The sequence below is a fragment of the Mandrillus leucophaeus genome, unplaced genomic scaffold (genome assembly GCF_000951045.1).
Source record: "Mandrillus leucophaeus isolate KB7577 unplaced genomic scaffold, Mleu.le_1.0 Scaffold33, whole genome shotgun sequence".
Taxonomy (NCBI): domain Eukaryota; kingdom Metazoa; phylum Chordata; class Mammalia; order Primates; family Cercopithecidae; genus Mandrillus; species Mandrillus leucophaeus.
This window is the reverse complement of record NW_012103476.1, coordinates 6,733,865-6,760,938: the sequence shown is the minus strand read 5'-3', so window position 1 is coordinate 6,760,938 and position 27,074 is coordinate 6,733,865.

Below are 27,074 nucleotides of genomic sequence, written 5' to 3'. Positions count from 1 at the left end.
TTGTTTGTTATTGCCAATAATTTTTTTGTGTATGATTGAAGGCAAGCTTTCTTGCTAATTCCTGCCTTAGGTATATTGTTTATTAGAACAAATGTGGTTGAGTTTCATATCAACATGTGAGCTTTATTATTTATACTCTTAATAAGAAAGTAGATTTAGTTGACATTTTCACAAAACATTTTTAAGTCAACACATAAATTCTTACTGGAAATAATTGATATTTTTTCTTCCCCCAACTTGTCAAATCAGAACCCTTTTTCAGTGGCTTGGTTAATTATTTATCTATATTTTTGCCTTTGAAATCTTACTTCAAAAACACACTTTATGCAAATAGTTATTTGTATCAATTGCCTTTATGTGTTAACTCTTTATCTAATGATAATTATGGGCAAAATTAAATGCCACAATACAAACCAGGTAATTTATATTGAAAAAAAATCTAATGATGGACAATTTATTTGTGGTTTTCCTTTTTAATTCCTGTATCTTTTCAAAACACTTGTAAACTCAAATGTTCTCTAAAGAGTGTGGTTGCCAAACATAAACAGACCATCAGATAATCCTGACCATTTCAAAATCACCTCAGGAAAAGATCCTTAAGTAAATCAGTGAGTAAACTGAGAAGGAAAAGCCACAATTAACTTGGAGAAGAAAAATGTATAGGATCTAAAATAATTGTTATAGCTGAGTATTTGTAAAGTTCTCATCTATAAAATACACTTAAATTATCTGTTTTGTTGCAGAGGAAGAGTGAGACTAAAACAGAGAAAAATTTTTGTTTATTTCTTTTAAAGTATGAGTACAGATTTTTGTTCTTACTATAAAAACAAAGCATACCAAATGCAGGAAAAAATATCGAAAAACACAATGCACATTTTTAATAATCTTAGCACCCAGAAATAAAAATTGTAATATTTCCAAATTTTCTATTTCTCAGTCTTTTTATAAGATCCATCATCAATATATCTTTCTGTCTCTCTGTAACCTATAATAGTTATTCATAGAATAATTAGCAACCACAGTTACAAAATTGCCCTTCACAAGGAATCTTAAGCTGCATAATTAGATTTGGATGACTATACATTAGGGTGATACTGAGGTTATTCTTGTATAGATAGTGTTTGAACAAAATAATCTCGAAGACTCTTAAATATTAAGATTCCATGTACTAAGGATTCGTGTGGAACCACAAAGAAACCTTCCTAGGATGGAGAAAAATGAGCATATAAAAAAGTGTGAACTAAACAGGTTCTGAACAGTATTAGGTACCTCTTTCTTTCTTTATGGCTTCTTTTATCATATTGTTTGGTTATCAGCTCGAAAGTCAAAGGAGATGTCATCTCTCAACCTACTACTCCAATGTCATTTTCGCAGTCTGTTTTCTGTTGTCTATAACAGAATACCTGAAACTAGATAATCTATTTTATTTTATTTTTTCCATTTGAAAATTATATTTATTGATTTATTTTTATGTCGATAGGTTTCTGGGGAACAGGTGGTGTTTGGTTACATGGATAGGTCCTCTAATGGTGATTTCTGAGATTTTGGTGCACCCACCCAAGCAGTGTGCACTGTACCCAATGTGTAATCTTTTATCCCTCACCCCTCTCCCACCCTTTCCCTTGAGTCTCCAAAGTCCATTGTATCATTCTTATGCCTTTGCATCCTCATAGCTTAGTTCCCATTTATTGGTAAGAACATATGATGTTTGGTTTTCCATTCCTGAGATACTTCACTTAGAATAATGGTCTCCAATTCCATCCAGGTTGCTGTGAATGTGAATGCCATTATTTCATTTCTTTTTATGGCTGAGTAATATTCCATGGTGTGTGTGTGTGGGGGCATATAATATATGTATATATGTTTATACACACATATACACACACCATATGTATACCATATATACATACCATATATGTGTAATATATATATACCATATATAAGATATATATATATATATATCACAGTTTCTTTATCCACTAGTTGATTGATGGACATTTGGGATGGTTCTACGTTTTTGAAATAGTGTATTGTGCTGCTATAAACATGTATGTGCAAGTATCTTTTTTGTATAATGACTTCTTTTCGTCTGGATAGATACCCTGTAATAGGATTGCTGGATCAAATAGTAGTTCTACTTTTAATTCTTTAAGGAATTTCCACACTGTTTTTCATAGTGGTTCTACTAGTTTACATTCCCACCAGCAGTATAGAGTGCTCCCTTTCCACTACATCCATGCCAACATCTATTTTTTTTATGTTTTTGATAATGGCCTTTCTTATGGGAGTAAAGTGGTATCACATTGTGGTTTTGTGTTGGGAGCAAGCCCCTCCACCCCAAATCGGGCCATAAACTGGCCCCAAAACTGGCCATAAACAAAATCTCTGCAGCACTGTGACGTTCATAATTGGCCCTAACGCCCAAGCTGGAATGTTGTGGGTTTACAGGAATGAGGGCAAGGAACACCTGGCCCGCCCAGGGCAGAAAACTGCTTAAAGGCATTCTTTTTTTTTTTTGAAATGGAGTCTTGCTCTGTGGCCCAGGCTGGAGTGCTGTGGTGTGATCTTGGCTCACTGCAAGCTCCGCCTCCCGGGTTCACACCATTCTTCTGCCTCAGCCTCCTGAGTAGCTGGGACTACAGGCGCCCACCACCACGCCTGGCTAATTTTTTGTATTTTTAGTAGAGATGGGATTTCACTGTGTTAGCCAGGATGGTCTTGATCTCCTGACCTCGTGATCCACCCGCCTCGACCTCCCAAAGTGCTGGGATTACAGGCGTGAGCCACCGCCCCCAGCTAAGGCATTCTTAAGTCGCAAACAAAAGCATGAGTGATCTGTGTCTTAAGGGCATGTTCCTGCTGCAATTTATTCGGCCCATCCCTTTGTTTCCCATAAGGGATACTTTTAGTTAATTTAATATCAATAGAAAGAATTCTAATGACTGGTTTGCTGCTAATAAATATGTGGGTAAATCTCTGTTTGGGACTCTCAGCTCTGAAGGCTGTGAGACCCCTAATTCCCCACTTCACACCTCTATATTTCTGTGTGTGTCTTCAGTTCCTCTAGCGCTGCTGGGTTAGGGTCTCCCCGACTGAGCTGGTCTTGGCGTTTTTGATTTGCATTTCCCTGATCTTTAGTGACGTTGAGCATTTGATCATGTTTGGTGGCCATCTGTATATCTTCTTTTGAGAATAGTCTTCATGTCCTTAGCCCACATTTTGATGAGATTGTTTGTTTTTTTCTTGTTAATTTGTGTGAGTTCCTTGTAGATTCTGGATATTACTCCTTTGTCGGGTATATAGATTGCAAAAATTTTCTCCCACTCTATGAGTGGTTTGTTGACTCTGCCAATTGTTTCTTTTGCTGTGCAGAAGCTTTTTAGTTTAATTAAGACCAATCTATTTATCTTTGTTTATTCTGCGTTTGCTTTTGAGTCTTGGTCATGAAGTTATTTTTAAAAAGAATTAATTTCTTACAGTTATGGATGCTGAGAAGTCCAAGGCTGAGGTGCTGCGTTTGGTGAGGGCCTTCTCACTGTGGGGCACTCTACAGAGTCCTGAAGTGGTGCAGGGCATTACATGGCAAGAGGGTAGAGCGTGCTAACTGCTAGCTCTGGTCTCTCTTTTCCTTCTTATAAAGCCACCAGTTTCCCTCCAATGATAACCCATTGGTTCATTAACTTATTAGTTTGTTAATCCATGAATGGATTAATCCATTCATAAGGGCAGAGCCTTGATGATCCAATTACCTCTTAATGACTCCATCTTTCAATGCTGCCACATTGGTGATTAAGTTTCCAACACATGAAATTTGGAGGACACATTCAAATCATAGCAATCATGTTCTTAGGACATACCTCTACAATTAATGCTACAAAAGTATACCTTGTTTAGGTCACAGTCCAATGGTCAAGTAGCCCTCTTAGGTTTTTTTGCTCCAAGAAGTGACTCAATGATCCAATGCCTTTCCATCCTGGGGCTCTATTGTCCTGAAGCCCTCAGCTTCCAGGCACAGAGAATGAAGAAAATAAGATAGTGGAGGATCATAGAAGACCTTTCAGAAGTTGGGCCTGGAAATGATGTTTATCACTTTTTACCCATCATCTTTGGATAACTTACTTAATCACATGGCCCCAAGATAATACCAAGAAAAATCTGAAAAAGGAACTTTGCCATGAGCTCAAGAAATGGAAATTGAGAGTATTTGAATCTAAATTATATAAACATATTCAAAATATACTCAAAAGTTTAAATTTATTTATTTATTTAATATTTGTTGAGCATATTTTATGTCAAGGCTTATAGTATGTGCTATTTATAAAGTATTGATAAATCTCAGCCTCTACACTTAATTTTCACATTAAAGTGATTTTGATGTATGCTCAACTGTCTTTTGAATGCTGGTTTATCCCTTTGTTACAGAGCTATGATTACTCAAGGTAGTCAATAAATAATGTTACATATAATTTTAATTTTTACATATTTTCTATGCTTAAAGACTAATAATTATAAAACAAGATAAACATAGAAAAAGGAGGAGAAAAGGTAGAAAATAAAAGTGACAACTCATAACAAAGAACTTGGATGAAGTGAATTATTTGTGTGAAAAAGTTTTTTTGTATCTGTGATGTTATCGACCTAAAAGGAAGAAGCTGAGGCAAAATTAATATAAGTAGGAAATTTATTTGGGCCAAGCTTGAGGATTGCAACTTAGGAGCATAGATTCAAGCTGCCTTCAATATACACCCAGATAAGCCGCAGTTATGAGTAGTTTTTCAAAGGTAAAAAGAGGAACAAGGAGTGAGCTGGCCCAAAGTTGTTTGTCAGAAATCCTCATTGGTTTACAAAAATAACATTGATTTAGTGATTGCCTACACATTAAGCTATAGGGTGTGGGTTATCGTGCCTGAGGTGGCATCATTAGGTTTATTTATATTTACTTGTGGCAACAGCAAGCAGTTTTAAGAGACGAATGCATAAGTCAAAGGGGAGAGTAGAATGTGATTGTGGTCTCATTTTAAGTATTTTTCTAGGCCTGATAATTAAGAATAGCATTCCTCAGATAAAAGTTCTTTTCTTTTCTTTTTTTTTTGAGACAGAGTCTCGCTCTGTCGCCCCGGCTGGAGTGCAGTGGTGCAATCTCGGCTCACTGCAAGCTCGGCCTCCCGGGTTCACGCCATTCTCCTGCCTCATCCTCCGGAGCAGCTGGGACTACAGGAGCTGCCACCACGCCCAGCTAATTTTTGTTTTTGTAGTTTTAGTAGACACGGGGTTTCATTGTGTTAGCCAGGATGGTCTCGATCTGGTGACCTCGTGATCTTCCCGCCTCGGCCTCCAAAAGTGCTGGGAGTACAGGCGTGAGCCACCACAACGATCAAATACACATAGATATTTTTATATTGAGAAAAGAACTTTTATCGGCTGGGTGTGTGGTCTCATTTCCCAAAACAACCCCCCTTCTTCTCTGGGGACTAGACTGCCTTTGTAGGACTAATAAATTAGCCAAAATTTGTTAGAATTTGGATTAGAAATGATGGTTTAGGAGTCATGCAGCCAGAGGCTACAAGAGTCTGACCCTCCTCAAATTGCTCCAGAGGATAACATCACTATTGTAAAACTTAAGTGCTTGAGACATTTTGAAGCCCTGCACTTGATGGATAAGCTGGCACCACCCTGATGGATAAACTGGCTTATTTGATCTTGTGACCCCTACCTAGGAACTGACTCAGCACAAGATGACAGCTTAGACTTCCTATGTTTTCATCTCGGACTCAACCAATTAGCGCTCCTGACTCACTGGCTTCCCACCCACCAAACTAGCCTTAAAAACTGATCCCCGAATGCTCCAGTAGACTGATTTGAGTAATAATAAAGCTCTGGTCTCTAGCACAGTTGGTTCTTCATGAATTACTCTTTCTCTATTGCAATTCTCCAGTCTTGAGAAATTGACTCTGTCTAGGATGTGGGTAAACTCAACACATTGAGTGGTTACAGTAACTTCATTGACTTTTCCTGGAGAAAAGAAATTGTTAAGTGACCTTAATAACATTTATTTTGTATCGAAAGTGCGGCAAAGTGAAATGATAGAGCTAATTCATGGATTGCTTTAGCATTTAAGCCTCTGCTATATGCTGAAACCACCACAAAGTCTTAGAAATAAAAAAACAAACAACAACAACAAAAGTCTCTGATGTTTAGAATTCACAGTGTAGCGTGTGAAACAAACATCTAAGCAGATACTGTACAATGGACTGAGGTAAGTGAAAAGGTAGATAAGCACAAGGTTGTAAAGAGCCCAGAGAAAACACTGGAGTCCTAAGGGTAGAGGAAAGTCACTAGGGCATAGAGTGGAGAGGTAAGTGAGACGCTGAGATAGGAGCTGGAGGTAGACAAGATGGAGAGGAGGGGACCACAGCTGTGTCCTGTGTGTCAGGTCAAACCTGTATTGTATGTAGTTAAGGATCTCTTTAGGATCAAAGTTTCCCTCATTGCAAAGGATAGAAAATGGCTGACTAGATGTGAGATAATTAGAAAATAGTTCTGGTAGACATTGGTTGGGTCAAGTGGTCTGGGATCTTGAATCTAGGTAATGCTTGGCTCCAGATTACTGGCCACCTTGGATAAAAGAGAGTGGAATAAAACCAGATAGATAAAGCCAGATAGCAAGAAGCAAGTTATTCTGCCAATAACTGTGTTTTCTGTGCAATATATGCAGGCAATGAATTAACACAAACTCCTGGTCTTTTGAGGATGTTTGCCATATTTCAAGTATACCATAGAGCATAATTCCCTAGATAATTTCCCAACTCACTGCGACAGTGCCGGCAAAATAGCAACTTGATGAATGGAAGTTGCTAGGCTATTCATGACCCAACTGACTTTTGTACACAGGCCGCATTTCCCAATTTCAGACAAGACTGGACACATTCAGGGTAGTATGGCCATGGACAATACACTATTTCAAATACCACACAAATTACTTTCAGGTTACTTTGAAAATACATAGTCAATAATGAGAAGGACATATCTGTGCTTCTGATGAACTATTGTACATAATATAAATTTGATATAAAATGTTTGTTCCCACATCATTTAAAAATAAATTCATTATTATCAGTAAGATAAAATTTGATAGTAGATGTTTGTCCTATTTAAGAATATAAAATAATCCAATATGGCATCTTATTTGTACTTAAAGTTATTAATTTTTCAACAAAGTAGACAATAGAAAAATGTGATTCTATCCATGAATGTGACTATACTTTATATTACATCTTTAATGTTCCAAATGTTATGTGGGTATTTCACTAAGCAACCAAGTAAATTAAGTATTATATACATGTTGATTTACATGTGATTAATTCTTATTAAACAGGATATAAATAAGCCTCAACTATTGCAAAAATTATGGCTTTAATATGACAATTGTTTTGGTAAAAACTTGCTTAATCAGATATCAAAGAGATACTGACATTTTATTCAAGTGTGTTAATAGTATTGTAGGTTCACTAGCTCTTCTTCTAAACTTAAACCCTCCAGACACTCTATTCCACCCCCATGGACCTCATTTCATCAATTATTCAATGTCATCAGCTTTTCCTGATCTATTGTCTTCCTTCCACTAGCAGTTCAACATATTCAAATTTCTTTCCTTAAGAAAAAATAAAAATTGAGAGTTTTTCAAAACATAGAGTTAATCTGATGCTACCTCAACGTCAGAGCATTCAATGATTCTCTCTTCCTCGAGATAAAGCCCAGTGTATCTTAGTTACTTAGTCCTAGTCAGTTAGGGATGTTATAACAAAATACCATAGCAGACCTTCATTTATAAACAACAGATGTTTATTTCTCAGAATTTGGGAGGCTGAGAAGTACAAGATCAAGGCACTGGCAGATTCAGTGTATGGTGAGGGCTGTCTTCTGGGTTGCAAGCTGTTGACTTCTTGTTGTTTCTTCACTCGAGAGAAACAGAACCAGAGAACTCTCTGGCCTCTTCTTACATAGCCACTAACCCCATTCACGAGGGCTCTACCATCATGTCTAACTACCGCCTCAAAACCCCACCTCTAAACACCACCACACTGGGAGTTAACATTTCAATGTATAAATTTGGAGAGACATAAACACTCAGTGCATTGCATTCAGTATGTGGCTTGAGAGTTCCTCAGATGTGGTGCCAGCATACCTCTCAGTATTTCCACACTCTATGTTTTATCCATCCTGAATGACTTTCATTTCCTCCAGTGTGCCATACTGTCTCCTGGCTTTTACCCATTTCAGCTCCTGTGTCTATAATTCACTACGGGAATTCCTCGTGGTTGACGTTTTACACATTCCTCTCATTTCTGCTTAGAGGTCACTTCTAGAACACCTTCTCTAACACTTCATAAACTGGATTATATGCTTTTCCCCACGTATTTACCTCATCAAAGGGGACAAAAAGAACATTAGCACCGTAAGAATACACTTTGACATATGATAGTGCCAATGATTCCTCACTGCTTTCATTTGTAACCATGTCTTGTCTGTATTTGCCTGTTCCCTCTTCTAAATTGATTTTTTAAATTATTTTTTTAAGTTTAAAGTATAATAATAAAAAAAAAAGATTAAAAAAAAGATTGTTCATATCATCCCTATTTTAAGTGTGTGCCAGAAGTTTTTAGGAAAAAGCAAATGCAAATATATGATTTGAATGAAGTGTGCAGAAATAATAAGATGGGCTGTTCTGCACATTTGTTCTTACGTATTAAAAATGAGAGTTAACCTAAGCAGAAATTTAGAACAAAGAATAGAAAAAAATGTTTTAATTTGTCCATGTTATTTGAACTCTCTACAGACTTCCTCTCAATTCAAATACAAGAAAAAATAAATCTAAAAACAAAACAAAAAAAAGTTTAAAGAAAATCTCTGGTGGAAGTTTGATAGGAATGGTGCTAAACCTATAAATAAATTTGGGTAGAATTTGCGTCTCAAAAATACGTTGTCTATTTATTCAGCAAAATAGTTTATTGTTCCATGTAATGCAGTCATCTTTTTGGTTTTTTTTTACTGTTATTTGAAGACAAAGAATAAATATATATCTAACTATATACATACACACATAGTTATATATATGTGTGTGTATGTGTGTGTGTCTACGTATGTGTGTATATATATTTGAATTTGCCCTAATTTCTATTTGATTGTCTGTATTTGTTACCAGGTCATTATTAGTGAGTGCAAATATATATCTATATCATTGCCTCTAGTATTCTTAACATCTACTACAATAAGTGACACACAGTTTTCTACATGAAATATTTATTTTATGTAATAAATAAAGGAGGCAGAAAGGAAAGAGGGAAGGAAGGAAGGTAGCAAGGAAGAAAGGAAGGAGGAAGGAAGGAAGGAAGGAAGGAAGGAGGGAGGGAGGGAACAAAGGAGGGAGACAAGGAAGGAGGGAGGGAAGAAAAGCAGGAGGAAATTCTATAAAGTCAGATTATGATTTACTTTACATTCAAACTACTCATTAACTTGGAAATAACTTTATTTTTATTGTTTAACCCAAGAACATGACCTGTATATCTGTTTATTTAGTTTTCCTTTATATATATCTATACAGTTTTACAGTTTTCTTCATAAATATCTTAAACCTTGATTTTTGCTGGGTTAAACTTTTTGGCTTCTTATGTATTTTTAGGTAATTCTCAAGGTTTTTAGGTGTAAAATTAAAACATTATGTATACTATTAATTTTTCCACTTTGTCCAACTGCTTATTTCATTTCCTTTCCATATTGCTTCGCAGAAACTCTATAATAAAGATAAACAAAAGCAAATTAAATACCAGCGCCTTTAAAAATTATTAATGGGAAAGTTGGGAAAAAACAGAAGCACCCTATTTAAACATAACTGCAGTTGTTTCCAAATTCTAAGAGAGTGGTTGAAAGATTGCAATTATTTTATGTGGAAAGGCACTTTAATAGACCCTTTTATTTTCTGATGGTAAAACACTTGGGCCATGTTTCAAAGAAAATGGAATGGTTTAGGTAATGGAATGGTAAATCACTCTGCATAATAAGAGTAAATGAATCATCCTTGGACGAAGACTGTTCAATAGGAAGAAATGTCCAATTTTACTTTGCTCTTGCCAAGACGCAGAGGAGTCTCTGGTCCTACAGAAGATAAGAGATTGGAGAAGAGCTGGTTACTTAGTGCCATATGTGATGGGGAGTGGGTGCCTGATGGAAGAGAGGCTGAATATGGAACTCTGAGATGGATATAGCTGGGAATTGAGGAACATATGATATTTAGTGATACCTTTTTCTATCTGTGATTTTTAGGTCTTTGTTTTAGTCAATTTGGGCTGATCTAACAAAATACCACAGACTGGGTGGCTTGAACAATAAACATTTATTTCTTACAATTATGGAGGTCATAAATCAAGATATCAGCAGGTTTGGTGTCAGTGAGGGCTCACTGCTTCCTTTATAGTCAACTGTCTTCTCACTGTGTCCTTACATGGAGGAAAGGGCAAGGCAACTCTTTGGAGCCTCTTTTAGAAGCTACTAGTCCTTTTTACCCCCATGACCTAATCATCTCCCAAAGGCCCCATCTCCAAATACCGTCACATTGGGGATTAGGTTTTAACACAGGAATTTTGGAGGCATGCAGGAGCACAGTGGACACCCTGTGGGATCCGGAGGGATGGAAGTCAGCGGCAGGTCTGCAATGGCGGCAAACAGCAGTGGTGGATGGTGAGGAAAAGCTCAGCTCAGGCCATAACAAACACGGAGGAGAAGAGTGCAGTTGCAAGATTTAATAGAGTGAAATAGAGTGAAAACAGAGCTCCCATACAAAGGGAGGGGACCCAAAGAGGGTAGCCGTTTAGGCTCCAATGCCTGGGTTTATATCCTGATCCTTGTCCCTCCCGCTGTGCTCTCAGGCAATAGATGATTGGCTATTTCTTTACTTCCTGTTTTTGCCTAATTAGCATTTTAGTGAGCTCTCTTTACTATCTGATTGGTCAGGTGTGAGCTAAGTTGCAAGCCCCCTGTTGAAAGGTGGAAGCCGTCACCATCCCAGCTAGGCTTAGGGATTCTTAGTCGTCCTAGGAAATCCAGCTAGTCCACTCTCAGCATATGAATACTTATAAATGTAAACATGTGTTAAAAACATATATTTATTACACGAGGACCTGAGAAGCAAATTCCATGGTAGAAAACACATTTTAATTCTCCCTTAACACTCCTTACATCAAGGATGGCGTGAGACAAGAAATTTCTCTCTATTATATTGTTGAAGATTTTAAAAACGTCACTGGAAATCTCTTGCTTCTGAAGTTCCATGACAAAATATAAACACATTACAGTTCAGTTAGAACAATTAGAATAAAAGCAATTGAATTTTCATTTTTAGATTTTGCCATGGAATGAAATATAGTGTTATAAAATACAAAGGAATTCCAAGTAAACAGTGCTGATTCGATTACTTTAGCTGATTACTGTATACAAAATGGTGTCTTATGATTTTGTTGTCATTTAGCATTGATATAAAATATTTTGCCATATGTTTTCAATTGAACAATCTGATAAAATGACAACTCTTTAGTTAACTTAGGACATGACTGCTTTGTCTATCTAATGCTTGCTATAACTTCTGTATTAATGTAGTTGCTTATATGCTAAAGCTTGTTAACTTGGTATTTTTCAGATGTGTTGACAGGAGGAAATTAAAAATAAATTTTCTAAAGGTTAATTAATTACAGATAATAAATTTTATTATGCAAATATGGAAATGATTTAATTTTCTAATAAGTCATTGAGGCTGTAAATTAAAGCTTGCCTTTTATTTATACTGTTAAACTGCCAAACTGAAGGCTATCCAATTATAAGAAATTTTGAGTTTCTAAGTGATTTTGATCTTTTCCCTTGGAAGAAATATAGCGATCTAACTTTGGTTCTTTGAGGCACCTTTTACAGCTTTGTGTCAATGATACATTGTATTTCTATTCTGAAATTTAGCATAGTAGAGGAATCTAAAGGTTCTTACTAAGACATTCAGCCCAGAAAGTTTGTTTATTTTATCTGAAAAATATGGTTCGATATAATTAGTTTTATTTTATCTTACAGTATAAGAGACAGAAGACAAATTTAGCTATGGGATATATATTAACCATGTGCTGAGATGATTTATTATAACTACCTTTCTGTTCCTCCTTTCAGCTAGAATGATGTTAGGTTTATCATTTTTCTTTTACTTCTTCCTTTCCCTTTCTTTCACATCTGTCTTCTCTCCCTCCTCTATCAGCTCCAAAGGGGAATAAAAATGACATTATAAAACTCAACAACTCATATAGAGAATTTTAGAGCGAAAATTTATAAGGACGAAAGGAATAGTAAATATGCGGAAAATGTAATATGACATAATTATCATGACCCAGTATTAAATTTAAATATGAACTTCCTCAGAGACTCACAGACACATATGCATACATTCACACACACACAAGAACTTATGATGATGTCTAGAATTCTGACTCTTTCACAGATCCCTTTCAGTTCTCCCAATGAACTTATTCCCCTCTTAACACAGAGCCTGACCCTCCCCTGGACTTGAAATAATATTTTTCTAGTAATACCCACGCCACCTTTAGAGCTCAGCTCAGTCAGTTATGTGTCTTTGTTATATATTCTTTCTCACATTTCTTTAATAGCACTTTTATAGTTTGTAAAAATGCATTTACTTTGTAATATTTCTTACCCCACGAGGTTGTAAGGAGATAAAAACTGATTCTACTTTATAGTTCATTTTTTATCCCTAGCACCTCTCACACTGCTAGGTACATAGTAGATGCTCAATTAGGATTCGTTTAATGAGTGAAATATAAATGAATATATGATGCATTTCCTTCTAAGTTGTAAGTGGGAAAAAACAGGTATGTAAAGTTATTCATAACAGTTGATTTGAAGAGCCATCCTTTTTCTTATAACTGTTTCTTATGAACTACAGTGAAAGTTAAAAGTGCACTAAAATAAAAATAAAATTTAATAAGGGACTTGTTTCAATAACCATGGGGTTGTCAAAGTGGCCTTCAGTGATCAAACTTGACAAACAGAATTCGGATTACAGAGAATAGTGAGTGGCCATCTCAATCAGTATATTTAATATCAAAGGTGCAAAGCACTGTTAGATATTGTAGAGATAGATTTATTTTTTATTTGCAAAGGCAAAACTTAGGTACTATTACAAGCGACTTTACATATCCTCATTTAGGTATCAATCCTGTGTAACCCAAATATCTGTAATGTTAGATACATCCAACAAACTGATGGGATAATTAAATGAAGAATTTCTTATGAAAAAGCTTACCTGAAAATAACTCAAAACATTTTATGGGGCTGGGTGTGGTGGCTCACACCTGTAATTCCAGCACTTTGGGAGGCCAAGGTGGGTGGATCACCTGAGGTCAGAAGTTCGAGACCAGCCTGGCCAACATGGTGAAAACCCGTCTGTACTAAAAATACAAAAATTAGCCTGGCATGGTGGTGCACACCTGTAATCCCAGCTACTCAGGAGGCTGAGGCAGGAGAATCACTTGAACCTGGGCGGCGGAGGTTGCAGTGAGCTGAGATTGTGCCACTGCACTCCAGCCTGGGCAACAAGCAAGACTCCATCTCAAGAAAACAAAAGGAAAAAACATTGCATGTATAAGTGAGCTGCTACTATTTTGAAGTGGTTATAGTAAACTCAACCAATTTATTCTAACATTTGTGATATTTATAGGAACACAAATTGAGTTTTCTTTAGGCCAACAAAACTTAAGCACTTGGCAACAAATTACAGGGAAGATTTCTCTACCTTTTGGCCTGGCTTGGTTTCTCTAACTCAGATGGGTCCCATAATGTTATCACTTAGATATCTATTTCTATGTTGTTATTAATGTTTCTCAGATAGTTCTTATGGGTAGAACTGAGAACAGTTCTCATATTGGGGAAGGAATATGGTTGGAACCATGCTTTTGCTATTGAGAGGAAGAAGTTCATTTAAAAAGCATTAGCTTTTGACTTCCTTCTGTCTCTCACTATTTCTTTTTTCTTTATGTTCGTTCATCTTCTTTAAGTCCTTTCTGTTGTAGTCACCCTGCAGATACAAGATGGACTCCCACCTAACATCGGTTCTGATGTCAAAGCTGATGAAATCACACACACCGAGAGGGTATGAAAAGATTTATTACTCAGATAATGAAGATTTATGTGGCTAGCACAGGTGCATTTCTCAAGCTGGTCTGAAAATAGCTTAAGAATGCAGGGAAAGCAGGATGGCTTGGGGTTTTTATATGGTGGTTAAGTGTGGGGCAGAGTTGAGTGTTCCCTGATGTGGGCAAGGGCATGTACCGTTTGAACCCCCTGCTGGCACCAAGGAAGGGGCACCCAGGCTTTCTTATCAATTTGCTCAGAGAGAAAGATAAATCAATTTTCTTAACTTTCTTTTCAATGTGCTCAGAAGAGAAAGAGCAGGCAATTATTAAAAAATTGAGTCACACTCTCTTCTACCCTTCTTTTATTTTCCCTCCCTGCCTCCATCTCACCCTCTCTCCCTTCTTCTCTTCATCCCTCCCTCCCTTTTCTTCTTTTCTTGTACATGCATTGACCTTTCTCTTTCTTCTGTCATACTTTTTTCCATTCTTATTCCTGTTAAGAATTGTTCTTTATCATTAGAAAATCCCTTGAATTGGTAGAGAAAGCACAGCCTTTCTGAGAGTGCCACAAGGAAGATAAGTTTCCCAAGTCAGCAAATTCTGTATCATATGCTTTTGTGATTCTCAGAAATTGGGTTCAGCAGGATTTTTATTTTAATTTCTGAGCATCCTCAATAGACACTTAAAGCACATGTCATGTGCATTAAAAAAAAAGTTGATTTACTGACTAGAACACCCTGCTATCATCTGTTTCTGAATTATTGAATCCAATGACAAATTATAATAGCAATAATAAAATATCACAACTGGAACATTTTCTGATACATTAAAAGCAACATTTTTTCATGGTGTTTTGGGTTTTACCACATTCTAAAGTGGATATATGAATGTGTATTATAAAAATCATAAGAGGATAAGAGGATCTAATATCAAAGGATCTAGTTATCAAAATTCAAGTGACTATATAAATTGGTTACACATATTACAGCTTTTTCTAAGTCTAGGATATTTCTTAGCGGTTAGAAGCTGAGGGATCATTCTTTATCTCATAATTTTAGTCATGAATTTGTAGAGGAAACAAAAATTGTAATTTCTAATTTAAAAGATAGCCAGTTTTACTTTTGTTTATACATGCAATTCACTTTTGTTCCCACAAGGTAGAATTTAATATTTAATAAAGCAATTAACTAGGTAATGAGGCTACAATTTCAAGTTTATGACTGATTCTTCACAGTCAGTCATTTTGTTATAAGGACTGAAAGTGAAAAGATTTTGCATTTTCCTACTTGCACCTGGAGATAATGATGTTGTTTCCTATTTTCTGTGCTATTAACAGCTCTTGCATCTCCATACTGCTCTTGTCTTTCTTTCATTATTCCCTCTCTACATGATATTTATGCTAAGAAAACTCTCTCTCATCGCTTTGATTAGCTTTCCATTGTTTTCAGCATACTTAAATTACATGTTCACAAAATCTTCTATGTGCTTTCTTTTGATGTATCAATCATTAACCTATGCATAATCCCATATACTTCTTTCATTACTGCTATTATTTTTCTAATATATTCAGATGCTGTTAAAAAACATTTTTTGCTCCTATTGTATTGAAGTAACCTACTAGTTATTTTAGGATAAAGAAGAAAATTAGAGATAACTACCATCTATTTATTGAACCACAGAGATTATATTTGGCATTTTTTAATGTTATTTTATAACCCTTTAAACAACAACTTCAAGATTATTTTTATACTTGATAAAACTACTCAAAAAGGATAAGTTATTTGAAAAAAAAGATACAACTAATAAGTGCTAAGGTATAGAATTTTAAAATAATGTTTAGTAGGTTTCAGGTACTTTTGTTGATTTATTTTTAAACGAAATTTTATTTAGATCCTGGCTCTGACTCAATATGCTTGTATTAGTCTGTTTTCATGCTGCTGATAAAGACATACCTGTGACTGGGCAATTTACAAAAGAAAGAGGTTTAATGGATTCACAGTTCCACGTAGCTGGGGAGGCCTCACAATCATGGCAGAAGGGGAAAGGTACATCTCACATGGCTGCAGACAAGAGAAGACAGAACTTGTGCAGGGAAACTCCCCTTTATAAAACCATCAGATCTTGTGATGCTTATTCACTATCATGAAAACAGCATGGGAAAGACCTGCCCCCAAGATTCAATGACCTCCCATTGGTTCCCTCCCACAACACATGGGAACTGTGGGAGTTACAATTAAAGATAAGATTTGGGTGGGGACACAGCCAAACCATATCAATACTACATCTCATTCCATTATTTTGTGTGGTCACTCTAGGAATTAAAATATGTGCTCTTAATTTATCACAGTCTATTAAGGATTAATATGATGAAGCCTTACATAATATAGTATTATGCTTAAATTTAATTCATCTTCTATGCTATATTTATCATATATAATACATCTACTTACATTTTTATACTAAGAAAATAACAACATGTCGTTTTAAACAGATGTGTTTTTTAAAGTAAATCAGACAAAAATTAAAAGTATATTTACTGTTTCCAATGATCTTCATTTGTTCTGGCATTTATAAGGTTCCATCTGGTGTTATTACCCTTCAGCTAGAAGAACTGTCTTTGTTATAGTGTAGGTCCACCAGCAACACATTCTCTTCTTTTGCTTGTCTGTAAATATAGTAATTTTGCTTAAATATTTGAAATTTAATTTTCTGGGTACAGAATTATAACTTGTCAATTTTGCTTCAGGACTGTAAAGATCTCAATCCATTGTCCTCTTGACTCCATTGTTTCAGATAAAAAGTCATAGTTATTCATCTTGTTGTGTAGTAAGTAATGTATCATTCATTTTTCTCAGGATGCTTTAAACATTTTTCCTTACATTTAGAGTTTTGATCTAAATATAAAGTGACAATGTGTGTGCTCATATATGCTGTTTTTAAATTTCCCACACTTTGGGATTTATTGAACTTCTTAATTAACCACATTTGGAAAATATTTGACCATTATTTTTTCAAACAGTTTTGCTGTTTTATTCTCTGTAGCCTTCTTTCTGAAACTTCAGTTACATATATATTAGGCATAAGATATTGTTTGTAAATCCCTAAGTTCAGATTTTAAAAATCATTTTCTTTCTGTTCTTAAGGCCAGATAATTTATATGTATCTGTAACTGATATAACAAAACAATTATTCTGTCATCTCTAATTTGCTGCTAAGACAATGAAGTACATTTTTTATTTTAGATATTTGACCTTTTAGTGCTAGTATTTTTATTTAATTCAGCTAAGATTTTTCACATCTTCATTCATTATTAGCATTTTTCTCTTAAGTCCTGGAACTTAAATTTATAGTATCTGTATACTAATTATAATTCTAGGCCATATCAAAATAGGTTCCTATTAACTATTTTTTTCTGAACGATAGGTCACATTCCCTTGTTTTTCATATGTTTAATAATTTTTATTTTATACTAAACACTGAGATGATATGTTGTAGAAATTTTGAATTCTGCTTTGTTTCAGGAAAGAGCTAAAGAGTTTCTAGTTGTTGTTGTTGCAGGCAGTTAGCTTAGCTGGATTCATCTTATGAAATATACTTTCTTTCAGGTGAGCAGGAACTAAAATTTCCTTTAGTTCTTCTGTTCTTCCAGATGGTGCAGTTCAGCTGTTTGGTATGCCCTCAGGCATGTATAGTTCAGGGATTAGCCAAACATTTTCAGAAAACTAAATGCCTTAAATTCTGTCTACTGATTCTTCAGAAAAATAATACTGCAGTTTTCTGCTTTAGTTCTATTTGTTCTACTCTGTATATTTTGGGTAAAGCCCTCAGACAAAAATATGTGTAAAGATAAATTTTACTAGTACTGTTCCATTCTTCCAGGGTTCAATTCCTTTCTAATTTCCGGTTGCTCTGGACCACTGTACATTAGTTCATTTGATGGTGCATTGGATGCAAGCTACCCTGCCATACCTGGAAGAACCCCACCCTTCATTCGCATTTATTTACCAATTTAGAATATATTTTTATGTCCATAAAGTATCATAGTTTTCTGGTAAAATTTTACCAATTTATTGTCAAGGCCCTTTTATTGATAGTTTATATGTAATCTTTTAAAAACAACTATGACACTATATTTAATCTTTCACATAATTTCACCCACAATGGCTTTGTTAATGACAAGGATATTTTTGTCAACTCATCTCAGTATATATGGCAGGCTGACAAATCATATGCCAAAAAATGCCTTTCTTAGGGGCCTAAGAGGTATTAGTATCAAATTCAATTAATTTCAATTGATTTTATTTTTAGAATATTTAGATTTATAGAAAAAATGAGATGATGGTATAGAGAGTTTCCAAACACTCACACTCAAGTTTCCTCTGTTATTAACATCTTTCACCATGATGGTGCATTATAGAGACATATATCTGTATAATAATATCTGTATCTGTATATCATATTATCACACAGAGTTTCCGGCCTGTTAGTGTGTCTTGTAGAATGCGTCAGAAAGTATTCCCTCTGCTTGTAGTTTCCGGACAAGGTTGTGTAGTATTAGTATTTTTTATTCTTTAAATGTTTGGTGGAATTCATTAGTAAAATGCCCTGTGGCATTTTCTTCTTTAGAATTGTGTTGAATATTGATTTCTTTAATAGATATAATCGATGAAAGTGGCCGGCTGTCCCGAGCAGCCACTGCCATCGTGCTAGCTGGAGCAGGGACCGGGGGCAGGGAGAGGAAAGAGGGTGGGACATGGGCGGTGGCAGTGGAAGTGGCTGCAAGAGCAACAGTAGCAGTGGTGGGACTTCTTTGCCTAGCGTCACCTGTGCCCTGTGTTTCTGAGGCAGCCGACTCTGCTGCCCCACCCTCGCACAACTGGGTGGGACCCACTTCCAGGCCTGGAGCCTCCACTGCTCTGGACCCTGGCCTCATGTCACTGCTCTCACCTGCTGACAGTGTGGGGAGGAGGTAGACAGTCCCTGAAGCCCAACCCTAGGAGCCCCCTGGAGCCTGCCACCCTAGGGGCCATCACGATGGGGCTGGCCAAATCTCCGATTGAAGGGACAGCAGTGTGGTCAGGCATGGAGGAGTGGGCAGAGAGGGCACTGTCTCCAGGGAGAGGTCCACTCTCCAGGGCAGTGAGGACCTGGAGCTCCCTCCTCAGGCAGTGAGGAGGTGCACCTGGGGCCACACACTCCATGGAGATGTCAAGAGCCAGGGACAAGCGGGAGCCCTGCTCCTTCTCAGTTGGGGGTGCAGCTGCAACCACTGTGCTGTGGCTGCGGATCCAGGAATCTCTGCATTCTCAGGATGGGAAAGGCTCCTTCCTCCACTCCACAGCCTTGGAACTGCCTGCTCCCACTGCCTGGCTTCTCCATGCTCTTAGTGCCTGCTGCAATCCTGGATCAAAGTCGGGGCTGAGCCTGGGGACTGTCACAACTCGGCCAGGTGTGCACACACTTTGGGTAGTGCTGATACACCAGCCCCCTTCGACCTCGGCCCCCTCCAGACTTTTGGTGCAGACAAGCATTGGAGGGAGGCCAAGGAGATGCTCAGGACAGCCTGGCACTGGCCTGTAGGTGCCCCTTGGCATGAATAGCCTGGGTGCCATGAACAGCAGCAGGAGGCAGACAGGTTCCTGGGCAGAAGAGGGCTGGCCCCTGGTGAAGACACACCTTCAAACTGGGGAGGACCTAAAGCCTAAGTGCTGGCCACTAATCCCATGGTGGTGCTTTTATCTGGGCCTACTCATGGCTGCCCGTGGACCGGAGGAGCTGTCCTCTCTGCTGAAAGGTGAACACCCTGCCTGTAGAGGGAAGTTTCCCACTCCAGGGGCTCCCCTCTGCTGGGAGAGAGGACCCACCATGGGTCTCCTCTGAGCTGTTCTATCACTCAGTAGAGCTCCACTTCATCTTGCTCACCCTTCACTTGTCTGCATACTTCATTCTTCTTGGTTGCAGGACAAGAACTTGGGACTTGACGAATGGGGAAGCCAAAAGAGCTGTAACACAAACAGGGCTGAAACAGGCCTTCCTCACCATATTGTGGATGAAGAGAAAAAGAAAATAGCTGCAGCCCTTCGGGGACCCCAGACCTGGGAGTTCCTCATGCCAGGGCTGTGTCTCCTTCTTTGGAGACCTGTGGTTCCTAGCATTTTCAAGCTTCCAGGTGCCACTGTGTTCCCCAGTGTCAGCTGGGGAAGCTACTTACGGTGCACCTGGTCCAGCCACAGTCTCGCAGAGAGCTGGCACCCATGCCAGAGCTGGAGTCGCCCACCCCATGGCAGCAGCCAGCATGTCTGACTGTGTGCAGTGGCAGGACCCCACACTTGCTCACACACCCCTCACCGCTCCATGGTTGATTCGCCCTTGGCAGGCATGGGATCCAGGCTGTAGCATGAGCCAAGTGCAGCTTGCCAAGCCGAGTGGACAGAGTGAGCCCAGTGGGTCCAAGCAAAACTTGGGCTAAGGCACCACTGGCCACAGAGGTTTCCAGCCAGAAAAGTAACACCCCAAAGCATAAGTCTATTCAGATCGCAAAATATAAGTCTACTCAGATTATTGATTCATTCTTGTATGAGTTTGGGTAGATTGTGTCTTTCAAGGGATTGGTCTATTTTATCCAAGTTAGTTAATTTGTGGGCAGAGTTTTCTATTGTATTTTTTAATTATCCTTTGGTGTCCTTGGGATCCCTAGTGATAATTCTTTTACTTATGGTATGAGTAATTTGTATCTTCTCTCTTCATTCTTGGTTAGCTTAGATGGAAGTTTACAATTTTATTGATGTTTTCAAAAAAACTACTTTTGGTTTCATTGGTTCTTGTTTTCAGTATCATTGATTTTTGACTCCAATTTTTAAATTTATTTTCTTCTGTTTGTTTTAGATATAACATGCTCCACTCAGCCTTGCTTCCTAAGGCAGAAGATTAGAACATTGATTTTAGATGTTTTTCCTTTCTAATATATGCATTTAATATAATAGATGTTCCTCAAAGTAAAACTTTAAATGCATTCCACATATTTGAGAAGTTTTACTTTCATTTGCATTTAGTTCAAAATAATTTATCTTCAGATTTCATTAACCTACATGCTAAAGATGTGCTTTTAATCTCCAAATATCTTCATATATTCGTGCTTTCTGTTACTGAGTTTTAGTTCTTTTAGTGTGATTTCATTCTTATCTCACTTTGCATGATTTTCTCTTTTACATTTGTGATGGTGTATTTTTGCCCAGAATGTGGCTTGTTAATGAATGTGTCTAGTGAACCTGAGAAGAATGTATATTCTGATGTTGTTGAATAGAATACTCTATAAATGCCAGCGAAATCAAGCCACATAAAATATATCCTTGCTGATTTTCTGCCTTTCTAATCTGCACATTTAAAAGAGGAATGCTGTATTACAACTTGACAGAAGAAATAAATTCTAGTGTTCTCTAGCACTGTAGGAAGACTGTAGTTAATACTAATATATTAAATAGTTTCAAATAGCTAGAAGGAGTCTATTGAATGTTCCCCACACAGAGAAATACTACATGTTTGAGATAATGAATATGCTAATTACCATGATGTGCTAATTATACATCATAAGCATCGAAATATTGCTATGTACCCCATAAATATCTGTAATTACTATGCTTCAATTTGACAAAAAAAAAGGAATGCTGATATTTTAAACTATAGTAGTAGATTTGTCTATTTCTTCTTTCAGTTCTATCATCTTTTTTTTTTTTTTTGAGATGGAGTCTCACTCTGTCACCCAGGCTGGAGCACAGTGGTGCAATCTCAGCTCACTGCAACTTCCACCTCATGGGTTCAAGCGATTCTCCTGCCTCAGCCTCCCGAGTAGCTGGGATTACAGGCATGCACCACCATACCCAGCTATTTTTTGTATTTTTAGTAGAGACGGAGTTTCAACATGTTGGCCAGGCTGGTCTCAAACTCCTGACCTCAAGTGATCCGGTGCCTTAGCCTCCCAAAGTGCTGGGATTAAGTTCTGCCATCTTTTACCTCCCATATTTAGAAGATGTGTTGTAAGGTACATACATTTTAACAACTATTATGTCCCCTTTAAACATTTGCTCCTTTATCATTATGTAATTTCAATATCATTGTGTAATTCATAATTTTTTTTTTGAGGTCTGCTTTCTCTGACATCAATATAACTATACCAGCTTTCTTTTCATTAGTGTTAGCAAGGTATATCTCTCCCTAGTTTTTACTTTTAACATATCTATTTTTATATTAAAAGTAAGTTTCACATAGACAGAATATAGTTGGATGTTAATTTTTTAAATCCACTCAGACAATCTCTTTTAATTGGTGTATTTAGATCATTTGTAGTTAAATACATTACTTGATTACTAATTTGATTGGATATTCTTCTTTGCGTCTTCTCTGGTTTTAATGTAACATTTTATATGATTCCACTTTCTCTCCTCTCATAATATATTCACTATACTTCTTTCAAAATTTTTTTCTTGTGTTTGGTTTGCTCTTGTTTTGTGATTGCCCTAGTTTGCAATTTACATTTGCAACTAATCTAAGTTAACTTTCAAATGACACTACTGTTCTTTATGCTTACGGCAGGTACCTTATTACAGAATATACTTAATTTCCTACTCTCTTCTCCTGTAACACTGGTGTTATTCATTTAATTTACACATATGTCATCCAGTATATTTTTGCAATTGTTACTTTAACAAACAGTTATCTTTTAGATCATTTTAGAATAAGAGAAATAAAACATTTTATTTCAACTGTATTTGTTCCTGGTGTGACCCTTTTCCCCTTTCTTTATATAGAACCAAATTTTTGATCTGTATATTTGTTTCTATATCTTTTTTATTAAGCTTCTTTTAATAAATTATATAAAGTACACATGTGGGCAGTATGTTTTTTTCACTTTTTGTTGTTTGAGAAAGTATTTCTTCTTCATGCCTGAAGAATAATTTCACTCCATATAGCCTTTGAGGCTGGTTATTTTTTCTTTCAGCCCTTCAAATATTTCACTCTGCTACTCCTTGCTTACATAGATTTTTTGTGTTTGATGTTTTTAATGAGAAACCTGTTGTAATTATTATTATTTTCTTCCTACCCTACTCCATTACTGGCTTCATTCAAGATTTTCTCATTGTCATTTGTCTTTGGTTTTCTGCAGTTTGAATATATTCCTAAGCATGTATATATTTTAGTACTTGTTTGCTTGGCATTCTCTTAGCTTTCTGAATATGTGATTTGGTGTCTGCCATTAATTTAAAAAAAAAACAAAAAACCTCTGTCATTGTTATTTCAAATAGTTCTCCATTTTGTCTTTATTTCTTTCTTGTACTCTAATTATCTATATGGTACAACTTTTGATAGTATTCCACATGATGGAATGTCATGTTCTGGTTTTCTTCATACTTTTCCAATTTCAGTTTGAGAAATTTCTATTGACAAGCTCAAAATTACTGATTCTTTCTTCTGTTGTGTCTAGCTTACTGACATACTCATCAAAGGTATTCTTTGGTGTATTAATCCATTTTCTTACCACTAAGAAGAAATACCCAAGACTGGGTAATTTATAAAGAAAAAGAGGTTTAATGGATTCACAGTTCCACATAGCTGGGGAGGCCTCACAATCATGGTGGAAGGCAAAGGAGGAGGAAAGGCATGTCTTACATGGTGGCAGGCAAGAGAAGGTGTGAAGGGGAACTGCCCTTTATAAACCGTCAGATCTCGTGAGACTTATTCACTGTGATGAGAGCAGCATGGGAAAAACCTGCCCCCATGATTCAATTACCGCCCACTTAGTCCCTCCCATGACATGTGGGGATCATGGGAGCTGCAATTCAAGATGGGGACACAGCCATATCATTCTGTTACAGTGCTTTTGATTTCTAGTCCTTCTGTTTGATTATTGATTGTAAGAGAATAAAGTTTTTCCATTTTAAGCCACTAAGCTTGTTATAATTTGTTATGATGGCAACAGGAAACTAACACAGTATGAAGAATAATACTCTGGATAGAGCCTCAGGAATCTGTTCTGATGCTTATTAGCTTTTTCTAGACAATATCCCTACATCACTTTAGAGTGAATGATATTAATGGCTACAGCAGGAAGCCATGCAAATTTTGTCAAATTGGCTTTTTAAGTGGCTACTCTCTACATATAGACAAACTTTTCCTCCTGTTACAGTCCTTGAAACTTGTAACTTAACTCATGAGTGGAAGTGGTTTATAGATATACCACTCTGTGACAATTCTTCAGTTCTCTGCACAGATAATGAATTGCTATGGATAACTGTTTTGTTAAATTTAAGTTTCCTAATTGACTTCACTAGGCTTCACAACTTACGAATCCATAAAGACAGTGAAGTAAAGCTCTCAGTAATTTTTCTTTATCAATAAATCCTCCCATAAAAGTCTCTCTTACCCTTAAAATAATATGAATGCTATTGCAAAGTTGTGTGCCTCAAACAATATTTTAACCAAAGTACTGAAATCCAAGGTTTCAGGTACAACTCAGTTATATTTACTTGGTGCAAAACTGTAGTTTTCCACCTTTCTATAGCATAAGCTTGGAAGTAGATTCTTTTATCTACACTTTCCCCATTCTAGGAATTCTAAAAATCATAAAATTACGCAATGCTAGAGATATCCATTTCAGTGACTTTCTAAGTTTATCGTGCATGTGAACCATCTTCAAATTCTGATTTATTAGGTTTGGTATAAAGCATAAGGATTCTTCATTTTTAAGAAGCTCTAAGTGAATACCAATGTTGCTAGTCCTTTGAGGTACATACCAACACTTCTCATTCTACAAAAGAAATAAAGTTTCAGAGATTCAGCTGCAACTTATTCTAAATCATGTTTTTAAAAATATGCTATTCAAAGATATAAAAGTATAAATCAACAAATATTAATTATCTCCAGCATTAGCTCCTTTACTTTGAGTTGGTGTAACAGAAGGAACCCATTTTATTATTACATTTGTTTTTAGGCTTGTTTGAAAAATAATATAATTTAAGTGCTTTTTAAGTTTTGAATTTGGTATAAAATATTTTGTTTAACACACAGTTCCACTCAAAATATGAAATAATGAGCAATTGTCCAAGAAGTATGAAAACTGATGCTACAGAGAAGTTGTTATACAGAGTCATAACCCTTCATATAACCTGTCATTAGCCTAATACTATTTCTCATGGTGGTCAATCCTAGTTGTCTGCATAAAAGAAGGATGAGAAAAGTGTACATAGGGGTTAAAATATCCAAAGTATTCATTATAGATAAAGCAGGTGAGGTAACAGCTGTTCTTGACAAGTAAAACAGATACGATATATTCTTTTGAGAATATTGTGTAGAAGGAGAGTCATGTAAATATTCAAAAGAAAATAAACAAAGCCCGGAGCAATCCTCAAACTATATGAATAACAACACATTTTAAGGATGAAGGAGCAGATATAAAATAATAATCTATCTGCCTCCAATCTATCATTATATTTTTCATCATAACTTCCATAAAAGTGAAAAAAATAGATTATGTTTTGTGGACTTTGACATATGAGGTAATATAAGTATAATAAAAGAATCATATGAACCCATGTTTCTGGTTTATTGCTCATAAAATTGGCATCAAATGGTCATCAATAACTGATGAACAGATAGAGATGCTCTTTGTTTACTATACCTCGTCAGCAGGTGATAGTAGATTTATATTTGAAGTTATTGCTCCCAATCTTTCTCAGTCCTAAGGATTTGTTCTCTTAGACACTGGTTGTTGAATTTAATAGTGGTTTTCAAGATGTTGCTTCAAAACACAAGAACTGTCTAATTTACCTGGGCTCAAGATAATTTGTAATCTGCAGCGCCTCTTTCAATAGTAGAAGAGACTAAAAGGATGCTATGCTATAGGTGACATTAATTTTAGTTAGGAAGTATATGCACGGCAGTGACGGCACAAAGAATAAAGGTAGATTTTATATGGTACTAATGGTATTCACTTAGACACTTATTCAAATTTTTCATTCTATTGTTTTTCAATAGCTTGTTATCCATAGGCCTTTTGTTTGTTCTGTTTCATTGGAATGTCTGATTTCTCATAGTTTATTGTAGACCTTTCTCTACTTCAGATATGCAAGTGTGTATGTGTGTCATATCTAATTATATAGCTATATAAATATATACATATTCATACATGATAAAATATATGTCAAAATTGCATTTTTCTTTCAGAAAAACAGATATTCCTAGTAAGATTTTTCTGGTTATATTCATGAACCAAATCTTATTTAAATGTCAATGTGTTAGAGTCCCAGCATCCCACTCACTTCTATTTTATATTTATAACTCACTTGTAGTGAGTTCTGTAATTCACTACAAGTTCATGAAGATTAAGAAGTATCAAGTGCTTATGTGATACTCACTAGCAGCATGCGCTGCTCCAACTGCCTTACATATTTATAATTGTCCCATCTTGACTGTAACTCTGTGGGGCAGCTTCTCCTACTGTTTTCACTTGATTGATGATGAACGAACTGTACACAACACAGGGCTAATAGCTAGTCTTAGAAAATATTGAGATTGGATTCTAGACGGTTTGCCTCTCAGTAAGTAAAATAATAGATGTAAAATTAAATTTACACCATTGCTGCCAAGAACTTTTCCACAAATGTTATTTTTTTCTCTGTACTTGGTATCAGTTTCTCCCTGTTCTTATTTTACATCCCTAAAACATTCAATTTTCTAATTTAAGTAAGCGTAGAGAATAGAAAGAAAAATATTTAGTAGTACACTTAAAATTAGTATGTTACATAGCTTCAGTCTTAATATTAAAACTATCAATGGTAAAATCACAAATTTTATTTTTGTATTCTTTGTAGCATTACAAAAAGAGCTTTAATATTTTGTATTACG